This window comes from Microcaecilia unicolor, chromosome 9 (assembly GCF_901765095.1).
Source record: "Microcaecilia unicolor chromosome 9, aMicUni1.1, whole genome shotgun sequence".
Taxonomy (NCBI): domain Eukaryota; kingdom Metazoa; phylum Chordata; class Amphibia; order Gymnophiona; family Siphonopidae; genus Microcaecilia; species Microcaecilia unicolor.
In genome coordinates this window covers 134146932-134165461 of record NC_044039.1, presented here as the reverse complement: position 1 = coordinate 134165461, position 18530 = coordinate 134146932, and the positions used below count along the sequence as shown (strand labels likewise).

Below are 18530 nucleotides of genomic sequence, written 5' to 3'. Positions count from 1 at the left end.
CTTTTTTTTTTTTTTTTTAATCAGATGAATCACTGCCTTTTTCCATTCTTCTGGAAAAACACCAGAAGGAAAACAGTTGCATACTAAAGACGATGTTAAAGGAAGAAGGCAATGGCATGAAATGGTTATCCAGGCAGAAGGGATAGGGTTTAAAGAGCAATTTGTTAGAAGCCAAGTGAATATAAACTGATTTGATTTCAACTAAATCTGCACATTAATTGAAGATTTCAGTGTACCCTGCTGCAGTCTATTTGAATGGCTATGATCCTTGGCAAAGAGTTCTGTTCCTGGCTGGCAACTCCATCTGGATGTGGCCAAATGTGGGCAAATTTAATTAATGCTATTTCAAGCTCATAAAGCATCACAAGTGGGCTTGTGTGTATTAATTTGTCAAACAATGGAAAATATATATAATTATATCACTGTGCATTTCACTTATAGTAATGAGGCCTCTGATAATAGCTAACTCTGTACATGAAGGGGAAGGACTGAGTGGTGTGGCAAACAGGACTCTCTTGTTACCTCTGCCAGATAAACAAGCTCTGGTCCAACTGAATTACAACACAGGTAATGTCTAGGGAAAATCTCTCTCCATACAGCAACCGTTCAGGAACAAGGTACTGCAGTGGTGTTGCCAGGCATGGAGCCTTCACAAATATAGCCACACAAGGGTTTGCAGGTAACACAAACACAGTATTTCTGCTCTAAGAGAGGGACCTGTTGAAGTGGAGATGTAGCCTAGTGGTTAGTGCAGTGCCCTGCAAAACACAGGAATGGGGTTCAATTCCTACTACAGCTCCTTGTGACTCTGGGCAAGTCACTTAACCTTCCATTGCCCCAGGTACAAAATGTACACCTCTATATAATATGTAAACTGCTTTGGTTGTAATTACAGAAAGGTAGTATATCAAATCCTCTCCCTTTTCTGTTGCTTCACAGGCTTAATGAATTCTTTCTCTCAAAATCACTGCCCCAGGTATAAAAGTTAGATTTTGAGTCCACTAGGAACAGAGAAAGTACCCATATGCCTTTCTGTATCATGTTAGTCCTATTACTAAGATTTTATTTGCCATCTTGTCAGGGGGACACAAAGATGACGACAGTCAATCCCTGGACTTCCCGCCACAAGCTCACACCAATGCCTTTTCTCCAGCCAGCTCAAGCTCAGGCACCTGCCGGTGCATATTTTATTATTTTATTTATTATTTGTAGCATTTGTATCCCACATTTTCCCACCAATTTGCACACGGTGGATCACGTGAAAAATAGGCGCCATTGCCATCGGAATTCTGTTTGGGGATGCAACTGCTCCCCTGGCAACCCACTTAGCTATGACTCTGCTAATTCCCCCAGCCCTTACCTTGCTGTCTAGTACAGCGCCTGGCTCTCCAGGGCTATTTTGCTTCACATCTCCTGGGCCCTCTCTTCCTTCTGTGCATGCAGTGCCTACTAATATACTACTTGCCTGCTGAAACCGGCGAGCCATCCCCTCCTCCTCAGATGGAAGGTAGTAACCAACTAATTGCTTCCCCTGCAGTGAACAACTCACAGCACTACAGCTCCCAGACTGCCTGTCTGCCTTTCTCACATTGCTTGCTGGGTAGTTCAGGAATCCTCCACTCACTTGCAGAGAACTACAATTCCCAGAGTCCTCCTCTATATTCCCAAAGCTGTGTTCCCCATGCTGTGTGCCTGGCCAGTTTCCTGAGTTTTGCTTCCTGCCTGTTCCTCCTCCCAGGACCTCTGTTTGTTCTAGGAACCTGCCAGTCTACTTGCTGAGGTAATCACAGTTTTCTCCCTTTTCCCTTCTTTATTGGAGAACAGGGGAAACTGCAATACTTTTCCTGCCTACCAACCTTTTCCTTCAATCCAATTCTTGTATACCACTAATATCCCCTTTCCAGGGTTCAGTGCGGTTTACATAAATCCTCCACACGTAGTTAGAGATGTCTTATAATATCTGCTTGTCATACTACTATCATGTCTTATCATTATCATGTTGCCAAATATTCTCTGTAACACTAAATGCCTATTTTTCTATTATATTTCCACTATCCATGATGTATTGTAAGCCACATTGAGCCTGCAAAGAGGTGGGAAAATGTGGGATACAAATGCAATAAATAAATAAATAAATACATTCTAGGTGAGACAAAAGCAGATAGTGTTAGTGTGAGGTATGAGAAACATTAGAGACCATTGGTGTAATGCATGAGACTGAAAACATTAAAGGAAAGGATGATACTAGGAAGTGGAAATCATGATGGATTATTATGAAGCAGTCTTTGGGAAGAGAAAGGTTTTTAGCTTCTTCATGAAGTTGAGGTAGCTTTCTTGTCTCCTCAGACTGTGACCAGCACTGCCTGTCACAATCTCCAACTTTACCTCATTGATTATATTTATGCGTATTCTGGTCATTGTACTATTGTTATGTTGTTAACACAACATGCCAAACTGTACCTGCTGTACACTGCTTTGGGTGAATCTCTTTATAAAGACAGCTAATAAATTCCAATAAATAAATAAAATAAATAAGTGCTTTCTGGGATAATCCTACCGGGGGACTGAATACAGTCTACTTTCTGTCACACTTGCTATTAGGACATCTTTGTACAGAGATTAAAACTAACAAACTCAAGCTAGATCAAGCTTAGATGAATAAATTTAGCTCTAGAGAGATCAACACTATTGCCTATTTCTTTGCTCAGCAGGATTAACTTAAGTAAGATGGTTATATTGCCAAAGCCTTTCTATCTTCTTCAACAGCTACCCTGAGATATACCTAAATCCATGTTCATTGCTGTAACAAGACAGTTATCTTCTTTTATATGGAATAAAAGAATACTATATACTAAAATTAAATAGTTTGTAGCTACTCGAGACTCCTACTTGTATCTCTACTATCTACTATACTTCTGTTAGAATAGCATGTTGGCAAGGATGGGTGAACACAGATAGAGTTGCCAAATTATCAGTTCATCCATGTGCTGTAATTCATTATCCTTCTGGAAATAAAACTGGAGGGACTAACCCCATCGTATCTCACACTTTGAAACCTTGGAGACAAGCCACAGAGGAAATTGGAAATGAAGACACAAATCATCTCACACGATGGGACTCATTTTCAAAGGAGAAAAATGTCTCAAACATGGCATAAAGTGGCATTTGGACGCCTTTCTCCGAAAAACATCCAAATGGTGATTTCAGATGTTTTTCTCTGTAGTGTGTCCAAATCACAAGGGGATGTATTGGGGGTGGGAGTTGGGCCATAATGGAACAAAGCAAAAATGTCCAGAGCTTTGGTCTAGACCCGTTTCAATCATGCCTAAGTCACAAAAAGGTGCCCTAAATGATGAGATGACCACTGAAGGGATTAAGACATTACCCCTCCTCCCTTAATCCCCAAGTGGTCACTGACACCTCCCACCCCCCCACCCCCAAACGTGTGAAAGAAACAATACATACCAGCCTCTATGACAGCTTCAGATGTTATAGCCAGTTCTATTTGAGCAGCAAGCAGATCCCTGGAGTAGTATAGTGGTCAGTGCAGTGTACAGTAGTGAAGGGAACCTAGGCCCATATCTCACTCTGTTACACTTATGGTGGGAAGTGTGAGCCCTCCAAAACTCACCAAAAACCTACTGTACCCACGTTTATAAGGTAAGCTGTACTGTAGAAAAGCATTAGTAGCATAGCAATGTTATTTGAATGTTCTAATTGTGTGCTTATTAGATATTTCATTAGTATTATACTGGCATCGCATTATATCTGTTATTTGAATTTCAGTGCTGTTAAATGTGTGTATTTTTGATCCTGTTTCATGGTAGTCCAATTTGATGTTTTCAAGTTTACCTCATTTGTTTTATTTATATTTATACTTGATCATTTTTATATTGTTATGATGTTAACAAAATTGTTAAGCTTTAATTTTAAACTATACCTGTTATACACGGCCTCAGGTGAATCTCTTCATAAAGGCAGTTAATAAATCCCAATAAATAAATATAGGTGACACCTGCAGACAAAAGGGCTATTGTAGCACTGTCCAGTTGAGTACAGTAGGATTTTGGTGGACTCACCATGCAATATAAGGGTGTAACGGTGAGATGTTTACCTGGAACCTTTTATGTGAAGTCCACTGCAGCACCCCCTAGGGTGCCGCACTGCTCTGCTGGGATGTCTGTGTAGCCAGTCTACTAAGAATGCTGGTCCCCCCCATGGCTTGTTTTTGTGCATTTTTCCCTGACTTTTTTTTTTTTTTCAAAAATGGTCTTCAAAGATAGATGCACTAAAATGTCTAGAAAATGGCCACATTTGAAACAAAAAGTTGGACATTTTCCTGTTTTGAAAATGGCCCTATTCGCTACTGGATTTGTGGATGTTTTTCACAAAACGTCCAAAATTGGATTTAGATGTCATATCGAAAATGCCCCTCTGTGCCTCTTGGCTAGCTCCTGTTACCTTTTCTCCAGATATTCTTGGGTGGAAAAATGCTACACTAAACTATTCAGGCCAGATCTGGAAAGGGGACAGTTTAAATCTTTTTGGGTGCTTAGAACAATCTAATATCCCGGAACATACAAGCTATATTTATCTGCAGTCAAGAAAAACTGTGCAGGCAGAAATCACTCAGATAAAGTATTTATGTCCTAGAAATGCCCTGGAAAGAATACTCACAAAGACTATCAGCTAGAACAATATCGCAGCTTTATTTTAATCTGAGCTCAGAAGGAAATGAAATTGAGACATATAGCATGCTGGAATCTTGATCTATGACTTGAACTAGATGTGGATAACTGACAAGAAATACAGTAAGAGATATCAAAAATCTCAATCTGTGATAAAAGTCAAGAAACAATGCAGAGATATTACATTTCAAACCCCTTTTGTAAAATATGCTGTCAAATACCAGGAATATGGATGGGGCAAAACTTTGTGGCTCATTTTCACATTGTTTGGCCTTTATTCCTGATTTCTTTTGTATTTTTTACTGTTTCACACATTCGTTAAAAAAAAAGTTTAATGTTTTTAACAAACGCTAATGAGCCCCAAAATAGGGGAGAGGTATTTGAAAAATCTATAATCTATAAACCAATCTAGGTCACCAAAACTCTGGTTAATGACATTTTCCCCCGGATTCTATAAATGGCGCACAAACTTCCATGTGCAAAATTGTGTGCTAATCTGAGATGCACAACTAAATTGGCCAACGAGCCAATTAGTGCCAATAAATGGGTGATAATTATTGGCACTAATTGGCAACAATTTGGATTTGCACACACATCTTGCTAAGCACTATTCTGTAAAGATTGGCATGCAAATCTTGTAGTGAGCAACTTGTAAGGGGGTGGTGGCATGGGAAGGGCATGGGCGGGTCAGGGGCATTCATGAAACATGCATGCAGTATTACTGAATACCGGGAATCTGAGCCAGGTTTCAGTTGATGTAAATTCTAACACCCAAAGTTTGGCGTGGAAATCGGCTCTAAGCGCTATTCTATAAATGGCACCTGACTCAGAGCACCGTTTGTAGAATAGCATTCTGTGCAGATTTCTTGGCACCATTTTTTGAACGCCATTTACTGAATCTAGGGGCCCTTTTACTAAGGCACGTAGGCGCCCATAAGTGTCCAACACATGTCAATTTGCAACTACCACCCGGCTAACGTGCCCCAGGCGGTAATTCCGTTTTTTACGTGTGTCCGATATGTGGGTCTGAAAATATAGATTTTTTTCTACCACGTGGTGCTAACTGAGCGGTAATCAGCAGTGTGTACGCTGACAATTATTGTCCGGTTAACACGTGAGACCTTACTGCTAAGTCAATGGGTGGCGGTAAAGTCTCAGGCCTAAAATGGACACGCTAATTTTTATTTTGCCGATTTGCGTTGCAAACCGTACGAGGAGGGAACATGTATACTTTGGAGGAAAGGAGAAACAGGGGTGATATGATACAGACGTTCAAATATTTGAAAGGTATTAATCCGCAAACGAACCTTTTCTGGAGACAGGAAGGCAGTAGAACTAGAGGACATGAATTGAGGTTGAGGGGGGGGGCAGACTCAGGACTAATGTCAGGAAGTATTTTTTCACGGAGAGGGTGGTGGATATGTGGAATGCCCTCCCGCGGAAGGTGGTGATGAAAACGGTAATGGAATTCAAACGTGTGGGATAAACACAAAGGAATCCTGTTTAGAAGGAATGGTTCTGTGGAATGGTTCTCTGGAATTCATTGCCGGAGAACGTGGTACGGGCGGTTAGCTTGACGGAGTTTAAAAAGGGGTTAGATAGATTCCTAAAGGACAAGTCCATAGACCGCTATTAAATGGACTGGAAAAATTCCTCATTTTTAGGTATAACTTGTCTGGAATGTTTTTACGTTTGGGGAGCGTGCCAGGTGCCCTTGACCTGGATTGGCCACTGTCGGTGACAGGATGCTGGGCTAGATGGACCTTTGGTCTTTCCCAGTATGGCACTACTTATGTACTTATGTACTTATATTGGGTGGCGATGCCGGTAAATGGAAACAAAATGGGAGCTGGGCATACTTCTACGGTCTACGCCCTGATCATGACTGAATAGATAGGGATGTGCTGGAGTGTAAATTTTAAGGGGCTTCGATGTTAGCTTCAGAACTTAGTACAAGAACAGTACTGGGCAGACTTCTACGGTCTGTGCCCTGAGAAAGGCAAGGACAAATCAAACTCGGGTATGCATATAAAGTATCACATACCATGTAAAATGAGTTTATCTTGCTGGGCAGACTGGATGGACCATACAGGTCTTTATCTGCTGTCATTTACTATGTTACTATGTCCATTTTCGGCCAAAAAAGGGCCTTTTTTGTAGGTGCGCTGAAAAATGGACATGCGCACATCCAATACACGTGCCTACAATAACGCAGTCATTTTTTTGGCGCACCTTAGTAAAAGGACCCCCGAGTCCTTTCTGTGTATACCTCCCATGGTCTAAGCGAATCACAGGTTGCCAACCCTGTGATAGAATTTTATAAAACTATGATTGGGATGGAACAAATAGGAAATCGTTAGTTACCCTTTCAAATAGTACTAGGACTGGGGAATTTGCCATGAAACTAATAGGTAGTAGACACAGATAGCATTACACATGTGAGCATAACACACAGATTGCACTGAATTCAGTAACTTGACACTTTTAGAGATGAAGCAGGGTTTTGCCGTGACTATTATCCAGTGCCCAGATTCAGGAGCACGTGCATTCTAATGCCAGTTTTATATGTAGAAAAATATTGCTCTTCCTAGGAGTTGACTTCTTTCTTAACATAAAGAAATATTCTCTAGTGTTTTTGCCCTAAGGCAGTGGTAACTCAGTCCTCGGGATACACTTAGCCAGTCAAATTTCTAGGATATATCCACAATGATGCATTTGCTTCCACTGTATACAATGTCATGTATATTTATTGTGAATATCCTAAAAAATACAAACTGGCTGGGTGTGTCCTAGACTGGTTGAGAATCACTGCCCTAAAGTGACCCATCATCAGTTTACCTTGAGTAGGACCGACCAGTTATGCTTACACGTCAGATAAGAAAAGGTGAGTAAACCATTATGTACAGCATGTTTCTCTGTTGAAGTGTAAATAACTCTAAGTTTCCTTGATCTAATTACATTTCTTCTACTGACAGTTTGTGTGACTGGGCAAATCTCCTTGCCTCCGTGGCCCTCTTCACCCATCTGTGATGGTGTAATTATCATAGGGTAGAGGTCACCTCATGGAATGGGGCTGAGGGTTACCTCAGAGGCAGGTACATAACCATTAAATGGTGTCTATGGCCCAAAGTGTACTTCTACTCTCCTAACTTCCTGTCTCAGGGCACATAGACTGTAAAGGATTCCCTTCTAATGAGCTAATGCAGCGGACTTTGATCCTGGGGAACTGGGTTCAATTCCCACTGCAGTTCCTTGTGACTGTGGGCAAGTCACTTAACCCTCTATTGCCCCAGGTACAAAATAAGTACCTGTATATATGTAAACCGCTTTGAATGTAGTTGCAAAATACCACTGAAAGGCAGTATATCAAGTCCCATTCCCCCCCCCTTTCCCTTAAAAGTTTAAGTAGAATAATAATACTAAGCACAGTAAAGAAACAGGCAAAAAGAGCACTAGAGGCAATAGTTGGCATTAAAAAAAGGCTGCCAATTAGATCCAGATTTGCAGGACAGGGTTGATCCAGTCCTGTTTTTTTTCCTGTTGCATGCAGGGACTTGTAGTTCTGATTTCCGCATTGCATTCCCTAAGAAAAGCAAGACTACAAGTCCCAGCATGCACTGGGGTAAATCCATGACTGGATCAACTCTGTCCTGCGAATCTGGATCCAGTCAGCAGCCTTACTTTAAAATGAAAACACCCTTCAATGGGCACTCTGGTAGTGAAACGGTATGTACAAAAGTAGAATGAGGAAGATAAATAGGCAAAACCATCCATAAAAATAAAGTCACAGCATTGCAAAAGAATCACTTCCAACTCCAACATCATTGATACGTCTTCTCAGACTGTATAGTAGCAGCTTTCAGTCTGCTAGGTCAGACAAGCTAAATTTGGGCTCTGGCCAGAAGAGGCATGGTTTAACAGAGGCTTCCTCCAGCTTGCTAAAGAGAAGCTTAGCTTTTTGACTAATCCATTGGCTGTCTCTATTGTACTTTACAATGGATTAGACTGACTTGCAGCTGTTCCTCTGCACAGCTGTGAGTCACAGGGCGGAGGTATGGGACACAGAGTAAGCCCAACACATTTGGACTTGTTCCCTCATGCATCCAACTCAGCCAACAGTTGATATTACCAGTTCATTGGGGCACTGAGAGAAAGACAAAATTATTGTGTTCATCCTACAGGTATTGAAATTTAGCTGACCTCAGTAACATAAAGGAGTGATGGTGATAAGGAGTCATCTCTCACATTGCCTTATAAAAGCATTCATACCCTTGTACATTTTTCATACTCCACTGTCTAAAACAGGGTAACCTCAGTCCTCGAGGGCTGTTTTCATGCACTGCTTCCATTTGGATGCAAATAGATTCATTGGGGAAATCCTGAAAACCCAACTGGGTTGTGGCCCTTGAGGACCGAGGTTGCCCACCGGTGGTCTAAAACATAACATTGAAAATGTATTAAAGTAGGAGTTTGTTTTTACTGATCTACTGAACACACTCTACTCTTCCAGCATGAAAGAACAGTTATGGGAATATTCCGAAAGACTGTAAGAATAAGAAACCAAAAGGTAGTAATTGCAAAAGTCTTCACATCCCTTGACTGAAGCCCCTTTTACAGCAACAAAAGTTATGAGCCATTTAACATAAGTTGCTACCAATGTACAGTGGGATGGTGTAGTTTTTGCCCATTCTTCAAGGTAGAATAGCTCAAGCTTTCCAAGTTGGCTGAGGATAGTGTGTAAATCGCAGTCTTCAATCCTTGCTACTAATTTTCTGTTTGATTCAGGTCTGGGCTTTGTCCTTTGTCTTTTTTGCTGAGTCACTCCATTATTGCTTTTGCTTTGTGCTTAGGATCACTCTCCTCTAGAAAGGTGTATCTTCTTCCTAGTTCCTGGTTTATGGCGGACTGGAACAACTTTTCTTTTGGGATCTACCTGTACTTTGCACCATCCATCTTTTCTCTCAGACTCCAAACAACTCCCTGTCTCTACTGCTCCAAATCATCCCCACAACATAATGCTGCCACCACTATGCTTTGCAATAGGTAAGCCAGTCCAGGTTTTACTTCCATTGAAAGCAATAGAAGTAAAACCTGGACTACATCAATCTGTTCTCCTTTTTCTGGAGCTGTATGGTAACCCTATGTAGAGATGGTCTTAGGGTGATGTGTCAAGCTTGTTTTACACCACACACATCAAGACTGGCGTAACCCAGTAAACACAGTAAGCATGGCAGAGGGGCACCAACCTCTGTGGGGTACCCAAAGCCATCACAAGCCATGACTATGTGGGGACAAATCGCATTTTACCAAACCTCTAGAGAGGGCTGGCAAAGAGTGAGAAGTAAATTTAGCTTAGCACTCTGGATTGGATAACCTTCCCACTCACAATCCGTATTCACAATCATCCAGATTATAGATACCTTACATTTATACTGAGATAATAGACACAAGGCTCAGATGTTATTATAAAAATGGCAATGGAAAGGCGGTAGGACATGAATTGAGGTTGAAGGGGGGGGGGGGGGCAGACTCAGAAAAAATATAAGGAAGTATTTTTTCATGGAGAAGGTGGTGGATACTTGGAATGCCCTCCCGTAGGAGATGGTGGAGATGAAAACAGCAACAGAATTTAAAAAATGCATGGGATAAACACAAAGGAATCCTGTTCTGAAGGAATGGATCCACAGAAGCTTAGCGGAGATTGGGTGGCAACACCAGTAGTTGGGAAGCAAAGCTAGTGCTGGGCAGACTTCTACGGTCTGTGCCCTGAAAATGGCAAGGAGAAATCAAGGTCGGGTATATATACAAAGTATCACATACAATGAGTTTATCTTGTTGGGCAGACTGGATGACCATATAGGTCTTTATCTGCCATTATCTACTATGTTAGTAGCAATGGCAGATGTATAAATAGACAGTGTGTTATGCAAAATCACCCAAAACGATGGTACAGTATGTTAAGTACCTGTCCAGGGAACTATGACAGCACACACTAGCCTAATCCTGAAATATAGGATCTCTAACAACCCAAGCACTACCAGGTACAAAGGAGATAGCAGTTCAACCTGTTAGATGATAACTCATGAACACTGGATCCCCAGTGGTCAGGAACTGATGATGGTCCATGATCCAGAACTCCAGGCACTCTGAAAGCAGGTAGCTCTTCCCAGCCTGTCAAGAGCGAGCAGGAGAGTGATGACACAGTTTAACAAGCCTTCATCCTGTGGCAGGCTTGGAGCCAGCTGGTGGCCGCTATATTGGTTCCATCAGATAACAGCTCGCTAGCCAACTAGCTGATAACAGCTTCAAGGAAGGAGCTCATACTCTCTCCTTGGGTATTGGTGCCAGGTTGACTGGAACATGACGTCAGAATATTCTTGTTCTATCCCAAGTACAGTAAACAAAAGTTGGTGTTGCCTTTGTCAGATTGGATGTCTCCACATTCTCCTAGAGGCCTCTCACTGTACCAAGCCTCTGCATAAGAGCTGACAATGTCCAAGTCTGTAAAAGTTAGGTTCACAATGTTGAATAGTGCTTCATGGTAGTGCTTTATGCAGAGTTTTGTCCCTACACTTACCTGTTGCACCGGCTGCCGGGCTACTGTCTCTCTTCACATCCCTAAGGGCTAGGGTTACCATATTTGTGGAGACAAAAAAAGAGGACACAAAAAATTAAAATGGTTGCAACCTTAGCCAAAGAAATATTTTACTGTAGAAAATGTGTAAATGGCTTTTAGTTGATGAACAGACATCCAACTGTGACTGACTTACAGTACAGCAATAGATAGAGGTTACCATATGTCCGGTTTTACCTGGACATGTCCTTTTTTTGAGGACACTGTGGGTTGTCTGGGTGGGTTTTTCCAGCCTGCCCGTTTGTGGAGGAGTGGCCTAGTGGTTAGGGTGGTGGACTTTGGTCCTGGGGAACTGAGTTTGATTCCTACTTCAGGCCCAGGCAGCTCCTTGTGACTCTGGGCAAGTCACTTAACCCTCCATTGCCCATGTAAGCCACATTGAGCCTGCCATGAGTGGGAATGTGCGGGGTACAAATGTAACAAAATAAATAAATAAATTATGCAGAACCTTAACAACAGACTCCCTTGCTCCCAGGTCTTTGCACTAGTAGAAAATGAAAGTGACAATGAGCCATCTCTTATTTTGCCTTTTAAAAGTCTTCACACCCTTGTACATTTTTCACATTCTACAGTCTAGAATACACAATTCAAAATGCACTAGAGTTTGTTTTGCAAATCTATACAACATACGCTACCCTTTTAATGTGAAAGAACAATTATAGATGCATTCAAAAAGTAATTAAACCAACAAATCTTGATTGCCTATAACTTCACACCCCATATCATGGCACACCCAATGAGCTCAATTTCCAAAAACTGCCTCAAGAAAGCCAATAAGTTAAACAGTGGCCATCTGTGTTCAGTCACAGTAGCTAAACCGAGTTGAATATTCCTGGATGAGATTATCAAATTGTTTCTGCTGAATGAAGGGAATTTGAAGGAAAAGCCAAAACATGCCAAACATGGAGCTACTGAAAGAACTCTGGAATAAAATGATTCAAAGGCACCATTTGTAGAAAGTATATAAGAAAAATTAAGTGTGTTCAAATATACCTTGTGGCTCTGTCAGGACCATTATTGTAAAGCAACAATGATTTGGCATCGCTAAGACACTGCCTTGATCAGTCAATGACAAAGGCAGGCTGCCTTGGGCCTTCCCTCAGCTGAGCCTTGCCCTCACAGAAACAGGAAATTGCATCACAGGAGGGTGGCCCAGCTCAGGGAAGGCATGAGGCAGCCTGATTCTATCAATGACTAATGCTGGGGAGTCAGGGTAAGTTTACAGGATCACCAGAGGGAGGGAAGGGAGAAAGATGAGGGGGGGGGGCAGGGGTTGTTGGAAGAGGTAGAGATTCAATACTGTACCCTTGGTAGGGTTACCATATGGCCTCTTTTAAGAGGATATGTCCTCCTTCTGGACTTCTCCAGGTTTTTTCATTTTTAGAAAAGTGTCCTATTTTTCTTTTATGCGCCATAATGACAGAAACCAGCTCTGGTCTATTAATCAGTCTGGACACATGGGGGTGCTAAAGAGAGAAAAAGGCATTACTGATCTCCTCTTTATTTCCCTCAATCTGTCAAAGGAATTTTGCTGCAGCACAACTTTAAGCATATGTCATTCAAAAACTTTCACATGTATCTCAGAAGCCAGCCAAAGCTGTTGAGGGATGTCCTGATAAATACGCTTGGGCTCAGACTCAGTCAAACTGAAATCTAGAAGTTTTGAAAAGTAGATTATTGTTTACTGCTAGGGTTACCATATTTGCTGACAAAAAAAAAGAGGACACCATTAGCCACGCCCCTTCCCACCCCACTACGCCCCTCCCTACCACGCCCAGCCCCCTCCCACCCCCCAACCACACTCTCTGTCATGCCCCCTACCCACCCCCATGCCACACAGTCACCTTGACTTGACCCCCTTCCAAAGAAAGCCATCCTCTTCTATATATTTCCCTCCCCAAAATATTTTTCCAGCCTCCCTCCACCCACCTTTTTTTTAAAGCTCCCTCACCCCGTACCCTCTACCTACATTCCACATCCCCTCACCTACCTTACCATATTGTCTCCTGGTGGTCTAGTGGCCTCTTCGGGGCAGGAAAGGAGCCCACTCTTTCCTGCCCGGCGAAGCTGCTGCCTGCTCACTGCAGGTGTTACTTTAAAATGGCAGCCGACACTTCAAGCGATGACCTTGCAAGACTTCTGGAAAATGTAAAAAGTTGAATTAGAATTAGACTTACAGAAATAATTTCAGAAAGACAGGACTACAACTTGTCAGGAAGTTACTGCCAGAGATAGGGATGTTATTTTTTTTAAGTACTTAAATAAAAAGTAAAAGTAGTGGCTTCAAAAGTAGTGAAGTAAAATTAGAAAGTGTTATTTAAAAATATTCAATTAAATGTAATAAAGCACAGCTCTTAAAATTACTTTTTATTACAAAGTAAAAAGTATTTCTTAACAAGTTGGACCACAGAATCTAGTATGTTTACAAGCAAACTTCCAGGGGGGGTCACACAAGGTCCTTTCAAAAACAACACCCTGAGCATTGCAGAAAACAAAACAAGCTGGATTAGTAGAGATTAGTCCTACATAGACACTTGATACTAACAGAATACCCAGCCTTTTTCACACATGAACAGAGATAACCCCTCATGAAGTATACAATAAGTAACAATAAACTAAAAATAGAAATAGACAAAAATTAAACAGAACCCCCAAGATTCCATACTCAGCATACAGTGCAAAACCAAAGAAACAGAAACAGTGACACATCCCTTTATACCGTGCAAAATATAAAGCGAGCAGATGTAAATGTCAAAAACGTACATATTTCAATTGCTACATTAAAAATTAACAAAAACAAAATAAGGTTATACGTTTTTATTGGGCTAACTTTATTACATTTTTGACTAGTTTTTGGAGATAAAAACTTCCTTCCTTAAGTCAGGACAAGCATGCTATTACAACAGTACACTGTGCCGACCTGAAGAAGTAGTTCTTTGTCCCTGAAAGTTATTCAAAAAATGTATATAGTACAATATAAAGGTGTTTCTTTCTTCTTTTCTTTATATGTATTAACTTTTAAAGTGGACTAACACAGCTACCACATTACTTCATCCTAAATTTAAAATAAAATTCTTTTTTCTGCCATTGCTGTCTGGCCATTTAATTTGTCTAATTGTGTTGGTTCCAGTCTCTGGTTACTGTTTCCCTGTCTTCTTTTCACTCTCCTTCCGTGTTTCATTTTTTTTCTCTTGTGTCTTCTTCACCTCTTCTACTATAGCCAACTCCAACCATTGGAGCCGACTCTGTGGGTGCTGTGGGTGCTGTGGGTGCTTGAGCACCCCAAATATTGAGAAAATTCTTTGTATGTGTTCAGGGAGGGGTCATTTTCATTGGGATTAGCACCCCCAATAATTTTGAAAAGTTGGCTCCTATGACTCCAACACTGATCTGTTCCAGATCTGTGGGTGCTTGAGCACCCGCAATCTTGAGAAAACCTTTTGACTAATAAACTACCACGGGAGACATGTGGGATCTGGCTTTGCAGAGAGCTAGGATCCATGCGTCTACCATGGTAGTTTATTAGTGCAAGCATGGCAAAGGTGCAATTGGAGGGAGCAAGACTGTGCTGCAGAGCCATGGTGGATATGAAGGGGACACCTGTACGCAGTGAAGTGCAGTTCAGGCTGGGGAGGCAGCTGAGCCTGACAACAACAAAACAATAGCCAATCAACAGCTGTTCTGGGCAGGTGTAGAGGACGGGGACTAGAATTTTCAGGTGATGTCAGACCCTCGCTTGCATCTGATTGGGCCCGAACGTCTGGTCCCAGTTCAGTTGTTTTGGGACCAGAAGTTCGGGCCCGATAGCTGTAAGCTGCATTTGACTTCACTTGGAAAGCCTGTAGAGGGGGAGAAGCAGTGGGATGGAAAATATTTATTTTTTAAAAACTATTTTCCAAATTTGTACTTTGTTACTAAGTACAAAAGTATAAATGTAACTTGTTAAAAGTAAAAAATATTGCCCCCCCCCCCCAAAAAAAAGTAACTACAAGTAAAAGTACTGCCAATTGTACGTAAGTTCTTTGTTGCTACACATCTCTGGTTACTGCTGTGTTGTGCATTTGCTGATGAATATCATATTACTTCATCTTATATTTATTTTTTTATTTATTTATTTAGATTTTGCTCACACCTTTTTCAGTAGTAGCTCAAGGTGAGTTACATTCAGGTACTCTGGATGTTTCTCTGTCCCCGGAGGGCTCACAATTTAAGTTTGTACCTGAGGCAATGGAGGGTTAAGTGGCTTGCCCAAGATCACAAGGAGCAGCAGCGAATTGCAAGACCGGTGCTCTAACCACTAGGCCACTCCTCCACTCCACTCCATTCCACTCATACATTTTTGTGCAAGGAGAATATGCAATAAATGGCATTATAATGGCGGCTTCAGTTTGAGAGCCATTTCTTAATGGAATAGAATTCTAAACACACAATGGATTTATGTGCAATGAGTGTACAATTTATAAGTTAAAAAGAAGACGAATATCAAGCAGTAAAACCAGCATACGAATTGCACGTCATTGCTATGAGCTCCAAGTAACTCTGAGTTACAGCACTCGGGCCCTGATGCTCAGAAGCAAATGCTCAGTTACAGCATGATACCTGGAAGTCTCGCCCTGGTCTGGAATCTTAGGGAGTTGATCGCTTAAAGAGATCCCAAATGTTTTAGAGAGCTGTTTTGACCATCCCAGTGGGGCATCTTGCAGAAGCAGAGTATAGAGAAGAAGGGAAACAAGTTTGGAAAGCATGCCTTCTCCGGAGTAGCCCCCGCACTCTGGAATGCACTCCCTGGAAGGCTCCGCTTAACACAAGACTATTGCTAATTCAGGAAGCAGGTAAAAACTTGGCTCTTCAACATGTTAATTTGTACAGCGCTGTGTAAGTCTAGTAGCGCTATAGAAATGTTTAATAGTAGTAGTAGTAGTAGTAGTAACTAACTTGTTGATCTCACTCACGCACACAAGGAATGACACAAGCTGAACATACTGCAGCAGGACATGTTTATCCACTCCTACCCTAGCTGAGATAATATTTAACCTCATGTGCACCTTTCTTTAAATTAGTCACCTTATTTTCAAACACCTCTTACTTTCTTACCTATCTATATGTTAACCATCTCTCCGATCTCATGTGCAACTTTCTTTAAATTAGTCACCTTACTTTCTAACTCCTCTTAATCTCTTACCTATTATTATTATTATTAGCATTTGTATAGTGCTACCAGACGCATGCAGCGCTGAACACCTGACACAGAGAGACAGTCCCTGCTCAATAGAGCTTACAATCTAAAATAATACAGACAGACAAGACAATTAAGGGTGAGGGAAGTACTGGGTGAGAAGGAACAAGGGGGAGGCAAATGAGTAGTGGCTAGGAGCCAAAAGCAGCAGTGAAAAGGTGGGTTTTCAGCATAGATTTGAAAACAGGTAGAGATGGAGCTAGACGTACAGGCTAAAGAAGTTTATTCCAGGCATAAGGTACCGCGAGAGAAAAGGAACAAAGCCTGGAGTTAGCAGTGGAGGAGAAGGGGGACGACAAGAGAGATTTGTCCAGTGAGCGGAGGTCACGGGGGGAATATAGGGAGAGATGAGAGTGGAGAGGTAATGGGGGGCTGCAGAATGGATGCATTTAAAGGTCAGTAAGAGAAGTTTGAACTGTATACGGAAGCGGACTATCTATATGTTCCATCTTTGCTTATACCCTACACTGTCAATTAAAATGTTCTATTACGTATTGTGTTGACATTGTAAGTAGTATACTGTGCCATACTTTGTATTGTTATTTGAATATTTTACTACTGTAATTGTCTATTGCTCTTATTCTTATTGTACACTGCCTTGAGTGAATTCATTCAAAAAGGCGGTAAATAAATCCTAATAAATAAATGCAGAGTATGGCTCATAGAAGTTTTCCAAACCCTCTATATGTACCTGTGTCACCTCTTGCTCATGTTCTGTGTTATGTGTATCTGTGTTTTTTCTGATCTGGAGGAAAGAGGGGAGAAACATAGATACTACTGTCAACAGATTTCAAATAATGGATTTTACAGTTTAATTTCAGGGTACCATTGTACCAAGGCAACAGGTATTGCCTTGCTGTACACATCATTACCAGTAACAAACCACACGATTCAATCACTGTGGCCATATATAGCAACCATTAAGAAAGTATTAGAATTCGATCACTAGGTTTCACAGTAGAATTTGCAACGAAGAAAATCAATAGAAATCAAACAAAATAAAACATGGAAAAGAAATAAGATGATACCTTTTTTATTGGACATAACTTAATACATTTCTTGATTAGTTTTCGAAGGTTGCCCTTCTTCGTCAGATCGGAAATAAGCAAATGTGCTAGCTGACAGTGTATATAATTACTATGACAGTCTGACAGGGTGGGAGGATGGGGGTGGGTAGGAGGTATGCATGGGGACATCAAAGCATATCATTGATATTCTAACAGGATGGGTGTGGATAGGTGAGGGGTGGGGTGATCAACAGAGACATACAGCTTTATGGTTTATAATGGGCTAGGAACCCCAGATCCTTGTTAAGTCCTTTCTGTTGGGTGTTAAAATATTCAATCATTCTGACTTCAAAAGTCTTACGTTCTTGTATGGTTTTAAAGGTACCTTTCAGGATTCTCACTGTGAAGTCACTGGTACAGTGTCCTGGTCCTGTAAACTGTTGACCAACAGGTGTGGGAACCCTACTGGCACCAGTATTGTTCATGTGATGTCTATGTAAATTGAATCTTGTCTTAAGCATCTGGCCTGTTTCTCCAATATAGCATCCTTCGTTACATTTTAAACACTGAATGATATATACCACATTGGAAGATGAGCAAGTGAAAGATCCCTTTATGTTGAATATCTTTCCTTTGTGGATGACTGTGGGGTCCTGTGAAATATTTTGGCATAGTTTGCAACTGGATAAATTACAGTGAAGTGTGCCCTTCTGTTCCTTTTCAGTCTGTGATGGAAGTTTACTTCTGATTAGCTTGTGTTTTAAGTTGGGTGGCTGTCGGAAGGCCAGTACTGGTGGGGATGGGAATATCTCTTTCAGTAATTCATCCTCCTGGAGTATAGGTTGTAGATCTCTTATGATTTTCCTCAGTTTTTCCAGCTCTGGATTGTATGTCACTACAACGGGGATCCTCTACAACAAAGAAAATGAAATTCAGACCTGAATCTCTAACAACACATGAAGAAT

At 41.3% G+C, this 18530-nt stretch overlaps 1 protein-coding gene across 2 annotated transcripts in view; it reads left to right on the top strand.

Annotated features, from left to right (window-relative positions):
* GALNT16 (polypeptide N-acetylgalactosaminyltransferase 16) overlaps window positions 1-18530 on the top strand; it is a 276369-nt gene that overhangs the window by 128719 nt on the left and 129120 nt on the right. Inside the window, exon 1 of one of the 2 annotated variants that reach the window (XM_030214388.1) lies at window positions 1709-1780. The exons of the other annotated variant lie outside the window; for it this stretch is intronic. The gene's annotated coding sequence lies outside the window, so the exon portion shown is untranslated. Of the gene's footprint in view, window positions 1-1708; window positions 1781-18530 lie in introns of those variants that run through there. 2 annotated transcript variants of the gene reach the window in all.